Genomic DNA, 17,692 nt, shown 5'->3' on the forward strand with positions numbered 1-17,692 from the left:
TCCCAACACCATTTATTAAACAGGGAATCCTTTCCCATTGCTTGTTTTTGTCAGGTTTGTCAAAGATCGGATGGTTGTAGATGTGTTGTATTGCCTCCAAGGCCTCTGTTCTGTTCCATTGGTCTATATCTCTGCTTTTGTACCATGCTGTTTTGATTACTGTAGCCTTGTAGTATAGTTTGAAGTCTGGTAGTGTGATGCCTCCTGCTTTGTTCTTTTTGCTTAGAATTGACTTGTCTATGCGGGTTCTCTTTTGGTTCCATATGAAGTTTAAGGTGGTTTTTTCCAGTTCTGTGAAGAAGGTCATTGGTAGCTTGATGGGGATAGTGTTGAATCTGTAAATTACTTTGGGCAGTATGTCCATTTTCATGATATTGATTTTTCATAACTATGAACATGGACTATTTCTCCATCTGTTTGTGTCCTCTCTTATTTCATTAAGCAGTGATTTGCAGTTCTCCTTAAAGAGGTCCTTTACGTTCCTTGTTAGTTGTATTCCTAGGTATTTTATTCTCTTGGTAGCAATTATGAATGGCAGTTCATTCTTGATTTGGCTCTCTTTAAGTCTGTTATTGGTGTATAGGAATGCTTGTGATTTCTGCACATTGATTTTGTATCCTGAGACTATGCTGAAGTTGCTTTTCAGTTTCAGAAGATTTTGGGCTGAGAAGTTGGGGTCTTCTACATACACAATCATGTTGTCTGCAAATAGAGACAATTTGACTTCCTCCTTTCCTAATTGAATACCTTTTATTTCTTTTTCTTGCCTGATTGCTCTGGCTAGAACTTCCAATACTGTGTTGAATAGGAGTGGTGAGAGAGGGCATACTTGTCTGTGCCAGATTTCAAAGGGAATGCTTCTAGTTTTTGCCCATTCAGTATGATATTGGCTGTTGGTTTGTCATAAATAGCTTTTATTATTTTGAGATATGTTCCATCAATACCTAGTTTATTGAGGGTTTTTAGCATAAAGGGCTGTTGAATTTTGTCAAAGGTCTTCTCTGCATCAATTGAGATAATCATGTGGTTTTTGTCTTTGGTTCTGTTTATGTGGTGAATTATGTTTATATACTTGCATATGTTGAAGCAGCCTTGCATCACTGGGATGAATCCTACTTGATTATGGTGGATAAGCTTTTTGATGTGCTGTTGCAATCGGTTTGCCAGTATTTTATTGAAGATTTTTGCATCTATGTTCATCATGGATATTGGCCTTAAGTTTTCTTTTCTTGCTGAGTCTCTGCCGGGTTTTGGTATCAGGATGATTTTAGTCTCATAAAATGATTTGCGAAGGATTCCCTCTTTTTGGATTGTTTGGAGTAGTTTCAGAAGGAATGGTACGAGCTCTTCTTTGTATGTCTGGTAGAATTCGGCTGTGAACCCATTTGGACCTGGGCTTTTTTTGGGTGGTAGGCTCTTAATTGCTGCCTCAACTTCTGCCCTTGTTATTGGTCTATTCAGGGTTTCGATTTCTTCCTGGTTTAGGCTTGGGAGGATGCAAGTGTCCAGGCATTTATCCATTTCTTCCAGGTTTACTGGTTTATGTGCATGGAGTTGTTTGTAATAATTAATGATGGTTTGTATTTCTGTGCAATCTGTGGTGATATCCCCTTTATCGTTTTTTATTGTATCTATTTGATTAGTCTCTCTTTTCTTTTTTATTAATCTGGCTAGTGGTCTATTTTGTTGATCTTTTCGAAAAACCAGCTCCTGGATTTATTGATTTTTGAAGGTTTTTTTGTGTCTCTATCTCCTTCAGTTCTGCTCTGATCTTAGTTATTTCTTGTCTTCTGCTAGGTTTTGAATTTTTTTGATCTTGCTTCTCTAGCTCTTTCAATTTTCATGATAGGGTATTGATTTTAGATCTCTCCTTGCTTCTTATGTGGGCATTTATTGCTATATATTTTCCTCTAGAGACTGCTTTAAATGTGTCCCAGTGATTCTGGTAAGTTGTGTCTTCATTCTCATTGGTTTCGAAGAACATCTTTATTTCTGCCTTCATTTCATTGTTCATCCAGTCAACATTCAAGAGCCAGTTGTTTATTTCCCATGAAGTTGTGCAGTTCTGAGTTATTTTCTGGATTACGAGTTCTAATTTGATTGCACTGTGGTCTGAGAGATGGTTTGTTATGATTTCCATTCTTTTGTCTTTGCTGAGGAGTGATTTACTTCCAATTATGTGGTCAATTTTAGAGTAGGTGCAATGTGGTGCTAAGAATGTGTATTCTGTGGATTTAGGGTGGAGAGTTCTGTAAATGTCTATTAGGTTTGCTTGGTCCAGGTCTGAGTTCAAGTCCTGGATATCCTTGTTAATTTTCTGTCTCATTGATCTGTCTAATATTGACAATGGGGTGTTAAAGTCTTCCACTATTATTGTGTGGGAGTCTAAAAGTCTCATTGTAAGTCATTAAGAACTTGCCTTATGTATCTGGGTGCTCCTGTATTGGGTGTGTATATATTTAGGATCGTTAGCTCTTCTTGTTGCATTGATCCTTTTACCATTATGTAATGTCCTTCTTTGTCTCTTTTGATCTTCGTTGCTTTAAAGTCTATTTTATCAGAGATGAGAATTGCAACGCCTGCTTTTTTTTGCTCTCCATTTGCTTGGCAAATCTTCCTCCGTCCCTTTATTTTGAGCCTTTGTGTATCCTTGCATGTGAGATGGGTTTCCTGGATACAGCACACTGATGGGTTTTGGCTTTTTATCCAATTTGCCAGTCTGTGTCTTTTAACTGGGGCATTTAGCCCATTTACATTTTGGGTTAATATTGTTATTTGCGAATTTGATCCTGCCATTTTGATGCTAGCTGGCTGTTTTGCCCTTTGGTTGATGCAGATTCTTCATTATGTTGATGCTCTTTACCATTTGGTATGTTTTTGGAGTGGCTGGTACTGGTTGTTCCTTTCTATGTTTAGTGCCTCTTTCAGGACCTCTTGTAAAGCAGGCCTGGTGGTGATGAAATCTCTGAGTACTTGCTTGTTCACAAAGGTTTTTATTTTTCCTTCACTTATGAAACTTAGTTTGGCAGGATATGAAATTCTGGGTTGAAACTTCTTTTCTTTAAGGATGTTGAATATTGGCTCCCACTCTCTTCTGGCTTGTAGGGTTTCTGCTGAGACATCTGCTGTGAGTCTAATGGGCTTCCCTTTGTGGGTAACCTGACCTTTCTCTCTGGCCGCCCTTAGTATTTTCTCCTTCATTTCAACCCTGGTGAATCTGATGATTATGTGCCTTGGGGTTGCTCTTCTTGAGGAGTATCTTTGTGGTGTTCTCTGTATTTCCTGGACTTGAATATTGGCTTGCCTTGCTAGGTTGGGGAAGTTTTCCTGGATAATATCCTGAAGAGTATTTTCCAGCTTGGATTCATTCTCTTCGTCACATTCAGGTACACCTATCAAACGTAGATTAGGGCTTTTCACATAGTCCCATATTTTTTGGAGACTTTGTTCATTCCTTTTACCCTTTTTTCTCTAATCTTGCCTTCTCGTTTTATTTCATTGAGTTGATCTTTGACCTCTGATATCCTTTCTTCTGCTTGGTCAATTCGGCTGTTGAAACTTGTGTATGCTTTGCAAAGTTCTCATGTGTTTTTCAGCTCTATTAATTCACTTATATTCCTCTCTAAATTGTCTATTCTCGTTAGGATTTCATCAAACCTTTTTTCAAGGTTCTTTGTTTCTTTACAATGGTTTAGGACGTGTTGTTTTAGCTCACAGAAGTTTCTTATTACCCACCTTCTGAAGCCTGATTCTGTCTTTTCATCATACTCATTCTCTATCCACCCTTGTTCCCTTGCTGGTGAGTAGTTGTGATCCCTTGGAGGAGGAGAGGTCTTCTGGTTTCGGGTGTCTTCATCCTTTTTGCACTGCTTTCTTCCCATCTTTGTGGATTTATCCACCTGCCATCTTTGTAGTTGCTGACTTACTTTCAGATTGGGTCTCTGAGTGGATGTCCAGTTTGTTGATGATGAAGTTATTTCTGTTTCTTAGTTTTCCTTCTAACAAACAGCCTGACCCCTCTGTTGTAGGACTGCTGAGGTCCACTCCAGGCCCTGCTTGCCTGGGGATCACCTGCAGCAGCTGCAGAATAGTAAGGGTTGCTGCCAGTTTCTTCTGCTATCTTTGTCCCAGAAGGATACCCGCCAAATGTCAGTCTGAGCTCTCCTTTATGAGGTGACTCTTTGGATATACAGGGGTCAGGGAGCTGCTTGAGGAGACAGTCTGTCTTTTATAGGAGCTCAAGTGCTGAGCTGTGAGCTCTGTTGTTCATTCAGAGCTGCTGGGCAGGTACATTTAAGTGTGCTGCAGCAGAACTCATAAACCCCCTTTTTATTATTTCCCCAGGAGCTCTGTCCCAGTGAGTTAGGGCTTTATTTATGATTTTCTGTTGTGCTGCTGGCTTTTTTCAGGGCTGCCCTGCCCATTGAGGAGGCAGCCTAGTCACTGTCTGCCTGCAGAGGCTTTGTTCAGCTGCTGTGGACTCTGCCCAGCTGCCATGTGAACTTCCCTGCAGTCCTGTTTATACAGGTGTAGTTAGAACTGCCTCGGCAATAGCAGCCCACCTCTGTAATGGCGGACTCTCTCTGTAATGGCAGGCTGCCTCGGCAAAGGCAGACTGCCTCAGCAATGGCAAACTACCTCCGTAGCAGTGGAGTGCCTCGGTAATGGCAGACGCCCCTCCCCCACAGAGCTGGACCATCCCAGGTTCAGCTGTGCTTGCTGTGAAACTCTCAATCCAGAGTGTTTCATATTGCTGTTTTTTTTTTTTGTGGGGGTGGGACCAGCAGAGCCTGATCACCTGGCTCCCTGCCTCAGAGCCTTTTTTTTTTTTTTAAGTTGAATGGTTGACTCTCTCCCAGGTGTTTCAGTTGTTTGTTGAAAAGGCGCCGGGATCTGTGTGATTTCCCATGCGGTGACCTACTGCGCCAGCTGAAACAGCCGTGCTGAGATTCCCACGCTTTTTTGCCTGGGAATCTCCTGGCCTGGCTCCCTGTTTAGTCCCCTTTTTAATCAGATGAATGGGCGACTCTGCCTTCCCAGAGCTCCAATCACCAGCTAAAATGGCTCCCGGACCCATGTATTTTGTATGGAGAACCAGTGCGCCAGGGCACCGGCAAAACAGCCTTGCTGCTGGCAAAACAGCTGTGCCGGCCAGCCACGCTGGCGACCCATAGGGCTCCTCCACCTGGGAATCTCCTGGTCTGTGGGCAATAAAAATCCATCTGGAAATGCGGCGTCCACTCACCTTCCTCACTTTCGCTGGGAGCTGCAATCCTGAGCTGCTCCTATTCGGCCATCTTGGATTAGTTGTCAGAACATCTTTAACTTGACTGAAATCTTAAATTTTTCTGGAGGAAAAATAAACAAGTATATATAATTAAAAAATTAATTTCATAAAGGGAGAGGAAGTGTGCTTTCCCTACCCTATCAGATATTAGAATATTGCCATGGTTTGAATGTTTGTCCCCTCTAAAAGTTAATCATGAATGTGGCAGTGTTGAGAAGTAGGGACACACAAGAACAGAAAACCAAACACCGTATGTTCTCACTCATAAGTGGGTGTTGAACAATGAGAACACATGGACACAGGGAGGGGAACGTCACACACTGGGGCCTGTCAGGGGGTGGGGAGCTAGGGGAGGGATAGCATTAGGAGAAATACCTAATGTAGATGACGGTGTGAGGATGCAGCCAATCACCAGGGCACATATATACCTATGAAATGAACCTGCACTTTGTGCACATGTACCCCAGAACTTAAAGTATAATAATAATAATAATAGTAATAATAAAAGAGGGAATTGGGTTAAGACAGCTTTGTTCTCATGAATGAATTAATCTATTCATAGGTAGATTAATAAATCAGTGGGTTAATGGATTAATAAGAAGTTATCATAGCAAGGGGACTGGTGGCTTTATGAAAGGAAGTAAGACCTGAGCTAGCAGCCCCCTCACTATGTCATACCTTCTGCTGCCTTGGGAATCTGCAGAGTCTCCCACAGCAAGCAGGCCCTCACCAAATGCAGCCCCTCCTGCTTTATTCCTCAGCCTCTATAACTGTAAGAAAGAAACTCCTTTTCATTACAAATTTCAAAGTTGCAGGAATTCTGTTATAAGCAACAAAAAATGAACTAAGACATGCATATTATATAACCTCAATAAATAAAAGAGTATGATATTAATGTAAGAATTGACAATAAAAATCAATAGACACACATGATGTAGACTAACAGTCATTAATACTTGAGAACTCAGAATGTGGATGAACTTGGAGGACAGTGTTGAGCAAAATAACTTAGGCACATAAAGATAAGTGCCCTGTATTCTCATTCATACATGGAAGCTAAAAAATATGATCTCATACCAGTAGAGTGTATAGTAGTGGTTCCTAGAGGAAGGGAAGGATGTGGGGACAGACTATGTAGTAAGTGGTTGGTTAATACAAAAGTACAGCTAGACAGGAAGAATAGGTTAAGTGTTCTATCACATAACAGGCTAGCTACAGTTAACTTACTGTATATATTCAAATAGCCAGAAGATTATGAATGTTCCCAACACAAAGAAATGATAAATGTTTGAAGTGATGAATGTGATAATCACCCTGATGTAATCATTACACATGGTAAACATGTATCAAAATCTCACACCTTACCCCGTAAATATGTACAATATTGTGAATTAAAAATAATAAGATGAGGCACGGTGGTCAATGCCTGTAATCCCAGTGCTTTGGGTGGCTAAAGCAGGAGGATCATGTCAGCTTAGGAGTTGGAGGCTGCAGTGAGCTACGATTTTTTTCCTTTTCATTGTACTACAGCCTGGGGAACATAGTGAGAACCTGTCTCAAAAAAAAAAAGATAACTCAAAAAGAAAAGGAAAGTGGATGCAATTGGATAGGCTGCTGCTGGACTGGCAAATTTAATTTCTTGCACTGGACAGTAGGTGTCCATAAATATTTGTTGATTTATTTTTTGTAAACCTAAGTGTGTCCAAAGTATTTATTATTATTTTTCTACTCCTGGGACAGATTATGAAATGTTTAAAAAAAACCAATGGGTAAAGGGGGATATTTAACAAATTGGAAAAATGTGTCCTTTGGAAAAAAAAACAAGTTAGAGTTTTCTTTGCATAGAGATTTCTAGATATTACCAGGATTTCCAATATTCTTCCTCTCTGTGGACATACTATGTTAAATCTCCTGAAACTGATAAGCAACTTCAGCAAAGTCTCAGGATACAAAATCAATGTGCAAAAATCACAAGCATTCCTATACACCAATTACAGACTTAAAGAGAGCCAAATCAAGAACAAACTGCCATTCACAATTACTACAAAGAGAATAAAATACCTAGGAATACAACTAACAAGGAACGTAAAGGACCTCTTCAAGGAGAACTACAAACCACTGCTCAACGAAATAAGAGAGGACACAAACAGATGGAGAGACATTCCATGTTCATGGTTAGGAAGAATCAATGTCGTGAAAATGGACATACTGCCCAAAGTAATTTACAGATTCAACGCTACCCCCATCAAACTACCAATGACCTTCTTCACAGAACTGGAAAAAACCACCTTAAACTTCATATGGAACCAAAAGAGAGCCCGCATAGACAAGTCAGTTCTAAGCAAGAACAAAGCAGGAGGCATAACACTACCAGACTTCAAACTATAGTACAAGGCTACAGTAATCAAAACAGCATGGTACTGGTACTAAAACAGAGATATAGACCAATGGAACAGAACAGAGGCCTCGGAGGCAATACAACACATCTACAACCATCCGATCTTTGACAAACCTGACAAAAACAAGCAATGGGAAAGGATTCCCTGTTTAATAAATGGTGTTGGGAAAACTGGCTAGCCATGTACAGAAAGCAGAAACTGTACCCCTTCCTGACACCTTACACTAAAATTAACTCCAGATGGATTAAAGACTTAAACATAAGACCTAACACCATAAAAACCCTAGAAGAAAATCTAGGCAAAACCATTCAGGACATAGGCGTAGGCAAGGACTTCATGACCAAAACACCAACAGCATTGGCAACAAAAGCCAAAATAGACAAATGGGACCTAATCAAACTCCACAGCTTCTGCACAGCAAAAGAAACAATCATTAGAGTGAATTGGCAACCAACAGAATGGGAAAAAATTTTTGCAATCTACCCATCTGACAAAGGGCTGATATCCCGAATCTACAAAGAACTAAAACAGATTTACAAGAAAAAACAAACAAGCCCATTCAAAAGTGGGCGAAGGATATGAACAGACACTTTACAAAAGAAGACATACATGAGGCCAACAAGCATATGAAAAAATGCTCATCATCAATGGTCATTAGAGAAATGCAAATCAAAACTACATTGAGATACCATTGCACGCCAGTTAGAATGGCGATCATTAAAAAATCTGGAGTCAACAGATGCTGGAGAGGATGTGGAGAAATAGGAACACTTTTACACTGTTGGTGGGAGTGTAAATTAGTTCAACCGTTGTGGAAGACAGTGTGGCGATTCCTCAAGGACCTAGAAATAGAAATTCCATTTGGCCCAGCAATCCCATCACTGGGTATATATCCAAAGGATTATAAATCGTTCTACTGTAAGGACACATGCACACGAATGTTCACTGCAGCACTGTTTACAATAGCAAAGGCCTGGAACCAACCCAAATGCTCATAGATGATAGACTGGACAGGGAAAATGTGGCACATGTACACCATGGAATATTATGCAGCCATCAAAAATTATGAGTTCGTGTCCTTTGTAGGGACATGGATGAACTTGGAAACCATCATTCTCAGCAAACTGACACAAGAACAGAAAATCAAACACCGCATGCTCTCACTCATAGGCGGGTGTTGAACAATGAGAACACATGGACACAGGGAGGGGAGCACTACACACTGGGGTCTGTTGGGGGGAAATAGGGGAGGGACAACGGGGGGTGGGGCTTTGAGGGGAGAAATGCGAGATATAGGTGATGGGAAGGAAGGCAGCAAATCACACTGCCGTGTGTACCTATGCAACATCTTGCATGTTCTTCGCATGTATGCCAAAACCTAAAATGCAATCAAAAAAAAAAAAAAAAAGAAAAAACAAGTTAGAGTTTTCTTTGTATAGAGATTTCTAGATATTACCAGTATTTCCAATATTCTTCCTCTCTGTGGACATACTATGTTTTGCAGGGCTACATGTCACTTTCTAATCAACAAGCTCTGATTAATTAATCAGGAGCCAGTGAATGATTCTCCATGCTCTTTCCTCTGTTGCAGACACCTGTGTCTAGGAAGATGGAGCTCCAAGTTTTGCAGTGGGAACTCATTTGGTAAGACTCTCATCTGATAATGTGAGAGGCAGAATGTATACCCAATGAATGTGTGTCTCTAGTGTGAGAATTCACAAAGCAGATATTAACATGTGCTGGTCACTATGGGTTGTATTTGATAAGGAATTACAAGAAAAACAGTTCTGAAAAGTATTATCTGTTTGCCAGCAAGAATGAAAGGAAATAGGTCAGATATTTGGGGTCTTGAATGAGTTGAAACAGTAATTGCTTTCAACGCTAAATAGTAAAAGGCAAAATGTTAAAAGACTTTGACATTGAGCCAATTACAAAAACAAACAACAACAAAAATAAAATATATTTAGACTGTACTTTTATTTATTGAAAAGAATTAATTAGGTAAAATGCCTTAGGGTAAAGATCAAACTAAGGGCCTGAGGTCTGGTAACCTTTTCAATTGGAAAAATAGCTCAGGTAAAAGAGCTTAAGGGTTCCATTCTTACATCAAATCCAGATGGACTCAAGATATCTACCAGGTCTTCAAGCTGCGAAAGGTGTAGGCACAAGAGTGTAAAGAAATACAGATGATGTGGGAAGTGTGTTAGGTAAAGAGTCATAGCTGTAATTATTGGCACATGGAATTAATTGGAATCCAATAGATTAGAAAAACCAACAAAGTTTTAAGAGAGTTGTATTGCTTAAGAAACTGTGAGACTGCACTAAAAGTGTTTGAGAGTCTAAAACATGGGTGTCCAATGTTTTGGCTTCCCTGGGCCACATTGGAAGAAGAAGAATTGTCTTGGACCACACATAAAATACACTAATTCTAGCGATAGCTGATAAGCAAAACCAAAAACCAAAAACCAAACCAAAACCAAAAAAAAAAAAAAAAAAACCACCTCACAATTTTTTAAGAAAGTTTATAAATTTGTGTTGGGCTGCCTTGAAAGCTGCCCTGGGCAGCATGTTAAAACACCTCTCAGGCCCTGGGAAGGAAGTAGGTTAAAAAAAAACACTTCATATTCTGTAAGATCCATTTTATATGAGCCCAAGAAGGGAGAAAGGAAAGGAAAAATATCTCCCTGAGGGTGGAGGCAGAAGACACAGAGAAAACGAACCAAGCTGGATCCTCCAAGAGAGCAGAGTCCAGGCCTAATGAAGGTAGGGGGCTCAAAAAATGTCTGCCTGGAAGGAATTCAGAATTTTTCAGGAACAGGGACTCCTGTTTCCTTTTTCACTTATGAGACGTATAAGTGCCAGATAACTTGTTATTTCAGTTGCTAGGTTTCCAAAGCTATGGGTGCTACCTATAGACTTGACATAGAGTACAGTAAACCCTTTGTTTCCAAGGATTCAACCAACTGTGGATAGAAAATAGTTTTTAAAAACCCAATAAAACAATATAACAATAAAAAATAACATAAATAATATAGTATAACTATTTACGTAGTATTTACATGATATTAGGTGTTTCAAGTCATATAAAAATGATTTAAGTATATGGAAGGATATGTATAAGTTATGTGCAAATACTGCACCATTTTATATCAGTGATTTGAGCATCTCTGGATTTGATACCTATGAGGGTCTTGGAACCAAGCCCCCATGGATACGGAGACACAACTATATCACTCAGAGATTTTGGATTCTGGGCTTTGAGCTCAATGCCATGACTGAGGAAGACCTTGGGGTTATCTCTCTTAGAGAAGTTGGAGTTGGTATAACTGTCATACATATCTGTGCCAAAGGGAGACTGCACTGAATATTTGGAGAAACAAAAGGGTAAATTGTGGCATATACTACCAGTCCTTAGCAGTGTTTCCAGTTCTCCTTTTTCACTCCTCTATTCAGTAGGCTGGGGCTAGATGACTGGTCTCGTAGTCAGACTGTGTCTATCAGGAGGCCACGCATGATTTCCTGGCCCAAAGTACATGAGAACTGATGGACCCATTTCCCACATTCTCATCCTCTTTCACAGTGAACCCAAAGCTTTGGGATGAGATAGGGGTGCCATAAGTTTGAAGTACTCTGAAAAACTGAGTTTAAAGGCTTATAACAGGTAAAAGCGCAGTCCAAATTCTTAATTAGTTTTTTTTGTTGTTGTTGTTGTTGTGAAGGGCATCTGTCCAAAAGCTTTCAGGACACACATGGACTTTACATGAGCAAGAAAAAAAATGTGTGTTTAGACACTGAGATGCTAGTGTTTTTGATAATATAGCCTGATCTCATACATTTATCTTAGACCATTCTATGCTAAATACATACATTGACACAGACAAACATACATGCCTACATATCTAATGGATTAGTTAAAAGAAAGTACATTTCAACCTTTAAACCAAGAAAATATAAGTAAATTTTTAACATATCAAATGAAGACTTTCTACATATAATCTAGTGAAAAACAACACAAGTGAAAAAGTGGACCTGACTACTTGCAAATAACACTTTTGCATATCAGAAATATCAACAACTAAATGAAAATTAATGACGTGGGGAAAACTTTTTTTTTTTGCAATAGAGGGTTTATGACCTTATATATAAGAAGCTGTTAAAAATGAGTATCTTAAAATATCAGCATCACACATACACACACAAAGACAAATAATTTAAACATAATTCTTCCAATTTATGAAAGCTGAAATACAGACAGATGCCTTCCAGAGTCATCAGAATTTGAACCAGTGATGAGGAGCACGTTTGCATTCCTGCCCAATTAACAGTCACAGAAGATTGCCTGAACCGCCCCTGGGGTGTGCATATGCACCCTGAAAATATTTGACATACCAGAGCATACTTGCATGTGTATATACATATTTATGAGAAATGTGAAAATTAATGGTTTTAGATTTTAATATGTTTCTATATGTCCAACTTTAAGCACCAATAATTTTTAAAAATATGGAAATGTTATGAATATTTGTGTGAGGCAAGAGGAATATTGTTGTGTCTTCTGGTTACAAACCATAGGATCCTAGAGATAACAGTGAACATTCCCCAAAGCTCCCATTTAGGAAGTTTTTGGTTGATGGCATGACCCTTGAAGGGACTGACCTCCTGAGAGAGTGACTCATAAATAATGATTACTTTTTATGATACAAATACTTTTGAAGAACAGCTGAAGTCTTCATTAAAAAAGCATTATGCTCCTATGAGACTTCTCCATCCCAAAGATTAATATCACAGTTGTGGAGACCTAAGTACTTTTTTATCTTACAATTGTGCATGAAGAATTATTTTGTGCAGTGCCATAGGTTAAATGCATATCATGAAATTCACTTTCCTCCCGATTGCCATTTCTGTCACTTAATTCAATGAAAGCCCATGAAAATATAGTATGACTCAGAATACTGGAGCTGTGGCTAAGCAAGAAAAGTTCATTCAAAATTGATTTTCTTTCAGGAATCCTTGATATTCTGCATTCCAATTGTTCACCTCTACTGTAGGGCTCAGTAAACACTTAAGGAAGTTGCCGTGCACTGCAGCCTGCCGGAGACATGAAGGAATGTACAGGAGGATAATCACAACATCATCAACCCAATTCTCCAAGGTAGCTGGCCAATAATGCTGTTCTAATTGAATAACTTATCCACAGCTATTTCCCCTGGGGAAGCCGAAGGCTCAGCCTCTGCAAAGAGGCAGATGGTGCCGCATATACAATGAAACCTGTAATTTTCTCTCGCCATTGGCCATGTTAACGGTGGGCTGTTTCTGCTTATTCCTCGACATTTTATTTTAATAGTCCCTTCCCAAATTATAATGTACCATGAAGCAGCCAAAGATGGATTCAGTGATACACATCATATTTAATTTATCATACCTCTAGCTCACTGAACAACTCACTTGGTAGTCAGCAGCAGTTATATGTCAGGGACAGGTGCAAGCTGAGAAGAAAGCAACGGAAAGGGACCCAATTAGAACCAAAAGGGGAGATGAGTCTTCAGGGTGGCATGGCATTCATGAGCAGCAAAGTGTGCAATATCAAACGCCTTCTAATTCTCATTTTTTTAAAACAGTAATTTGCCATAGAACAGGCACACCCAATGTATTTGGGAAGACAATGGGAATGCTCTGTTTTCTGCTATAAGACTGATTCACCCAGTTGCATCTGGAAGGGGATAAAGGGCTGTGTGGCTGCTTGCTTTTCATTGTCTAGTGGCAGGCAAAGTTGGAAAAGAGAGAAGTGCAGACTCTAAAGGCAAGCAGTGACAGCTCATCAGCGGTCTAACAACACGACAGATGACAGGCCCAGAGGCATACCCAGGGCCGCCAGCCCATCAGCCTGTGCAGGATGCCAGAGAGCAGCTGCAGCAATGGACGAAGATCATCCAGACTTGAAGGCTTGGGCCCTTGCTAAGACCATAGAGTCTTTGTGCTTTGGAAACAGCCCTCCATACAGAGACCCCTTCCTAGAAAAGAGTGAAAAGAAACCAAGGTGGGATGGACACAAAGGAAGGAGATCATGCTAATATTCTTGTGCAATGCTTCCTGGGCAGAAACTATGTCATAAAGGATGTTCTGTTCTGCAAAGCCATGTCTCTCTGTGGTTTACCTCAGAGGAGGGACCTTTCATAGCTGTAGTGAGTAAGGGGGCCCTTGCTGATGTTATCAGATGTGCCAAGGCACAGAAAAAAAGCACTGGAGGTCACAAGGCGGCTCAGGTCTGCCTGTGGTAATTGAAAACAGGTGATGAGATTGGGGTGATTTTATTTTGGAAAAGTAAATTAGTGCTGCACCACTCTGACATGGCTAATTCACGAAGCCTCTGGTTTGTATTACACACCCAACATGCCTTTCAGAAAGAAATGACACAACAATTAATGTGTCAAATAATGATGTGCCACTCAGAGAAAGATAATTGTACCCAGCGTCAGGTAGTTATTAGGTCAGAACGAATGCTCATCCTTTCAAAGGCAACAGTGTCTATTCACTCTGGCATCCTACTGTAAGTACAGTACTGTGTTAATAATCACACAGGCTGAAGCCAGGAACACTGGGTTTTATCTGATTTTTCTCCATTTGGAATTGTACTCTGATGATTCCCTACACAGCAAACTCAGTCATGTGAAACACAAATGAGTGTGATGAAAGACAGATTGTTATACTGGAGGAGAGGCTGTCTCTGTCTGTGCTTTTCATATAATATAGAGCATGAGGACTGTTCCGAAGAAGGTTTGAGCATATGTAACAAAAACTATCAGACCTGAGTTTGCTCATGTGTAAATGATAGTCTTCCCTTCTGGTGATTTAATGCATGAGGACATCAATCAGTCACATCATGGCCTCAGAAGTCCTTGTTCAATTTCTGGTGCTGTAACTTACTCGATGTGGGATTTGGACAAGTCATTTAACCTCACTATGATTCTGTTTCCTCATTTGAAAAATAGAAATAGAAGAGCCTGCTGTATATTTAGTTCCACATCTGTTGGGAGGTCGAAGAAGAAAGGCCATGAAAAGATGTTTGTAAATATAAAGAACCCATGTAAATATAAGACATTATTTTATTAATGCTCCAGATTAATTAATGTTCAGTGAATGATAAAATGTGATGTCTTTTGAACAGAGACAGTTTTACTAAGAAAAATGCCGAAGAAAAACTAGGCAATGGCTTCTGTCCTTTTACAAATGAAGAACTTCATAATAAATGGAGGCTCTCAAACCACCTGCCCAAGACTGAGCTAAATACTTCATTCAACCAAGAATGAGGAACTGAAATACATGATTATTATATATGGGTATGCTTCTGTTTCATCTACTCAGGCACACTGTGATGAGATGTAAAAATTAGCCATCTTCAGAAGGAGAAACAGTGTATTTGGGGGTATTTCTTCTGTACAGACAACTGGCCTTGTTATTATCAAAAGCTATTTAAAATAAAACACAATTTTATGCTATATAAAGTATTCAAAGCACCGATGTTTCAAGGTATAGCTTCCATACCTTGTCCTCCCATGAAGATGCATTCTCAACTGGTATCTTTCATAAAAGAAAAATTTACAGTGTGGTGTTTGACCTTGCATAGCTTATGACTGACATTCAAAGAGATCTTGTTAGGGAAAACAAACGGATATGTAACAAATAATTAAAGTAAGTAGTACTGAGACAGAGAAGAGTTGGTGACTTAGCCTGTTGAAAACAGACACTTTGCTAATTTGGATTAAAGAATATAGGTCTGACTGCTCTAATATCATATAAATGTTGCCAAAAAAACTCTTGTATTCTGCAAAAGAATACCTAAAAACAAACAGAGCTGACAGGCAAATACAATTGGCAGTGTGAGCCCCACTTGAAATTTTTTTATAACTCTATCCTGAAAGTGATATTCCATTATTTCCATCTTTAGATACTTAATAGAAGTAAATCACTAAGTCCAGCCCACCTCAAGGGGAGAGGGATTAAGAGAATTTGGGGGCTATCTTTGAAGCCACCTCAGGCTCTCTCTTAAAGGTAAAGGAGTGTTTAAGGAAGAGAAGACAACATAAAGAGAGAGGCCCAAGAGTTGGTTCTTAGGATCATTTGATAATGGCAGCCACAGAGTGAGGCAGTGGCAATAATGAACAATCCAGCATAAGCCTTGTGCTCTCTTCCTGGAGGACAGAGGGAGGTATTGGCAGTGGTCTTAGGTTTTAAGTGTGAATATACGTAATTCAAAACCTAAGCCGTTGGAATTCTAAATTATTTTGAGCTTCAAAGGAATGTGATTATGAGGCCTGAGTTACATGGCAGGCAGCTGCGACCTAAGCAGCGGCTGTAATCTGTGCTCCCCTGATTATAGATTAGCTTTCTTCCTTACCTACAGTGTTTTGTAAAATGCTGTAAATGACTAAAGCGCACCAGGGAAGACTCCTTCCCTCTTCACTGTTGATCTTCATTATAGATTAACTTCCCTCTTACCTTTCTCACACAAAGACCTCATGGCTATCACACTATCTTAAGATGGAATGTTAAGTACACTTTCACTGTAGAAAGAACATGAAAGTGATCCCTATGGAAAAGAAAACAAACTAATTAAATTGTTGTAACTCATAAACCAGACTTGTATATGAAATGTTATAACCTTACTAAACATCTTTGTTTTTTGCCTGTATAAGCAAGAACTTAGCTTTTGTCTTTGGGGCACTGACCTCATATATCTGGAGTCTGTGTCTCCTGGATGCCAGTCGGCAGGTTTTCACTCAAACGATTTAAAACTGGATTCTGATCCTTTTGATTATTCCAGGTTGACAGAAGCAACTTGGGAGGAGGGGGGCAGGTCGGAGTCTCTTGAATTGTTTGGTAATTCCTGGCATAATTTTAAGGTATAAGCCAGCTGCTCTTTTGTCGAGTTAATCCCTAGAAAATGATCATTTTATTAAATATATGTACCATTTTAAAATAGCAAATAATGATATGAAGGATGATTTTCTTAGACCTGATCATCTCTTTCAGGCTTTGTGGTACTTCTGCTTGCCATGAAAAACTATCCCAGAGAGTTATCCACTGTTTTGAGGTCGCTACATCAGGACTTGCTCCCAATAATCATCCCCTATTCCCTGAGGTTTTCACATTTCCTCCTACTGCTGAGGAGATATTTGTAATATTCTGGTTTCTTGTTTCAACTCCACTTATTTTTATTTCTTCCACAGTGCCTTTATACATGTTCATAGGACCATGGCCATATGTATTGTCCATGAATGATACTTGGGATAATGCCAATTCCAGCGCTCTACCCCAGACAATTAATTCAGAATCTCTGGTTATTCTAATGCACAGCCAGGATTGAGAAACCCTAATCTCCAAAAATCTCAATTTTAAGCATCCTATCCACTAGCCATTAGTTTCTACTCATTCTCATTCAAACACCCACCCCGTTTCAATTACTTTTTAACCTTATAATGACCTCTAATCCATTGACACTTTGATAATTCATCTCTCTTCTCTTGTCCTCACATTTTATGTACTACACTATAGTTCGACACTACATAGCCACTTCTATTCAGGGTTCATAACACCCTGGTCATTCTATTTATTATGCACACCTCACAAAATTTCAACTTTGGTTAAATTAACTACCCACTTAGTTCATGTTGGCATTCAAGCAGCAGAATATTGCCAAGGAAAATCACACAAGTAGGTAGAATGGTCTTATTTCAAATTATTATCAAAAGTGCATATGGACCCTTGACATTGCGAGATAGTCTCTCTACTATAACTTTCCTGGTTCTTCTAGATGACTATGATATACCACCTCTATAATGGATTGAATGGTGTCCTCCAAAACACGGCCAAGTCCTAACTCCCAGTACCTGCGAATTTGACCTTTTAGGAAAATAGGGTCTTCTTGCAGGTATAGTTAAGGATTTATGATCCTAGATTTAGGGGGTGTGCTATATACGACAGGTGACCTTATAAGAGATAAGAAAGA

General features: G+C 39.5%; 1 long non-coding RNA gene across 10 annotated transcripts in view; it reads left to right on the top strand.

Moving 5' to 3' along the window:
- The window catches only part of LOC105730676 (uncharacterized), a 458,472-nt gene that overhangs the window by 407,672 nt on the left and 33,108 nt on the right, over nucleotides 1-17,692 (top strand). For 7 of the 10 annotated variants that reach the window (XR_010339742.1, XR_010339737.1, XR_010339739.1 and 4 more), the window contains 4 exons: nucleotides 9,278-9,330; nucleotides 12,691-12,838; nucleotides 14,676-14,751; nucleotides 14,852-16,581. This is a non-coding gene — a long non-coding RNA (uncharacterized LOC105730676). Of the gene's footprint in view, nucleotides 1-9,277; nucleotides 9,331-12,690; nucleotides 12,839-14,675; nucleotides 14,752-14,851; nucleotides 16,582-17,692 lie in introns of those variants that run through there. The other 3 variants (XR_010339744.1, XR_010339745.1, XR_010339738.1) reach the window with 2 other exon arrangements.

Source organism: Aotus nancymaae, unplaced genomic scaffold (genome assembly GCF_030222135.1).
Source record: "Aotus nancymaae isolate 86718 unplaced genomic scaffold, 86718_ANA_hifiasm-v0.15.2.pri h1tg000088l, whole genome shotgun sequence".
Taxonomy (NCBI): Eukaryota; Metazoa; Chordata; class Mammalia; order Primates; family Aotidae; genus Aotus; species Aotus nancymaae.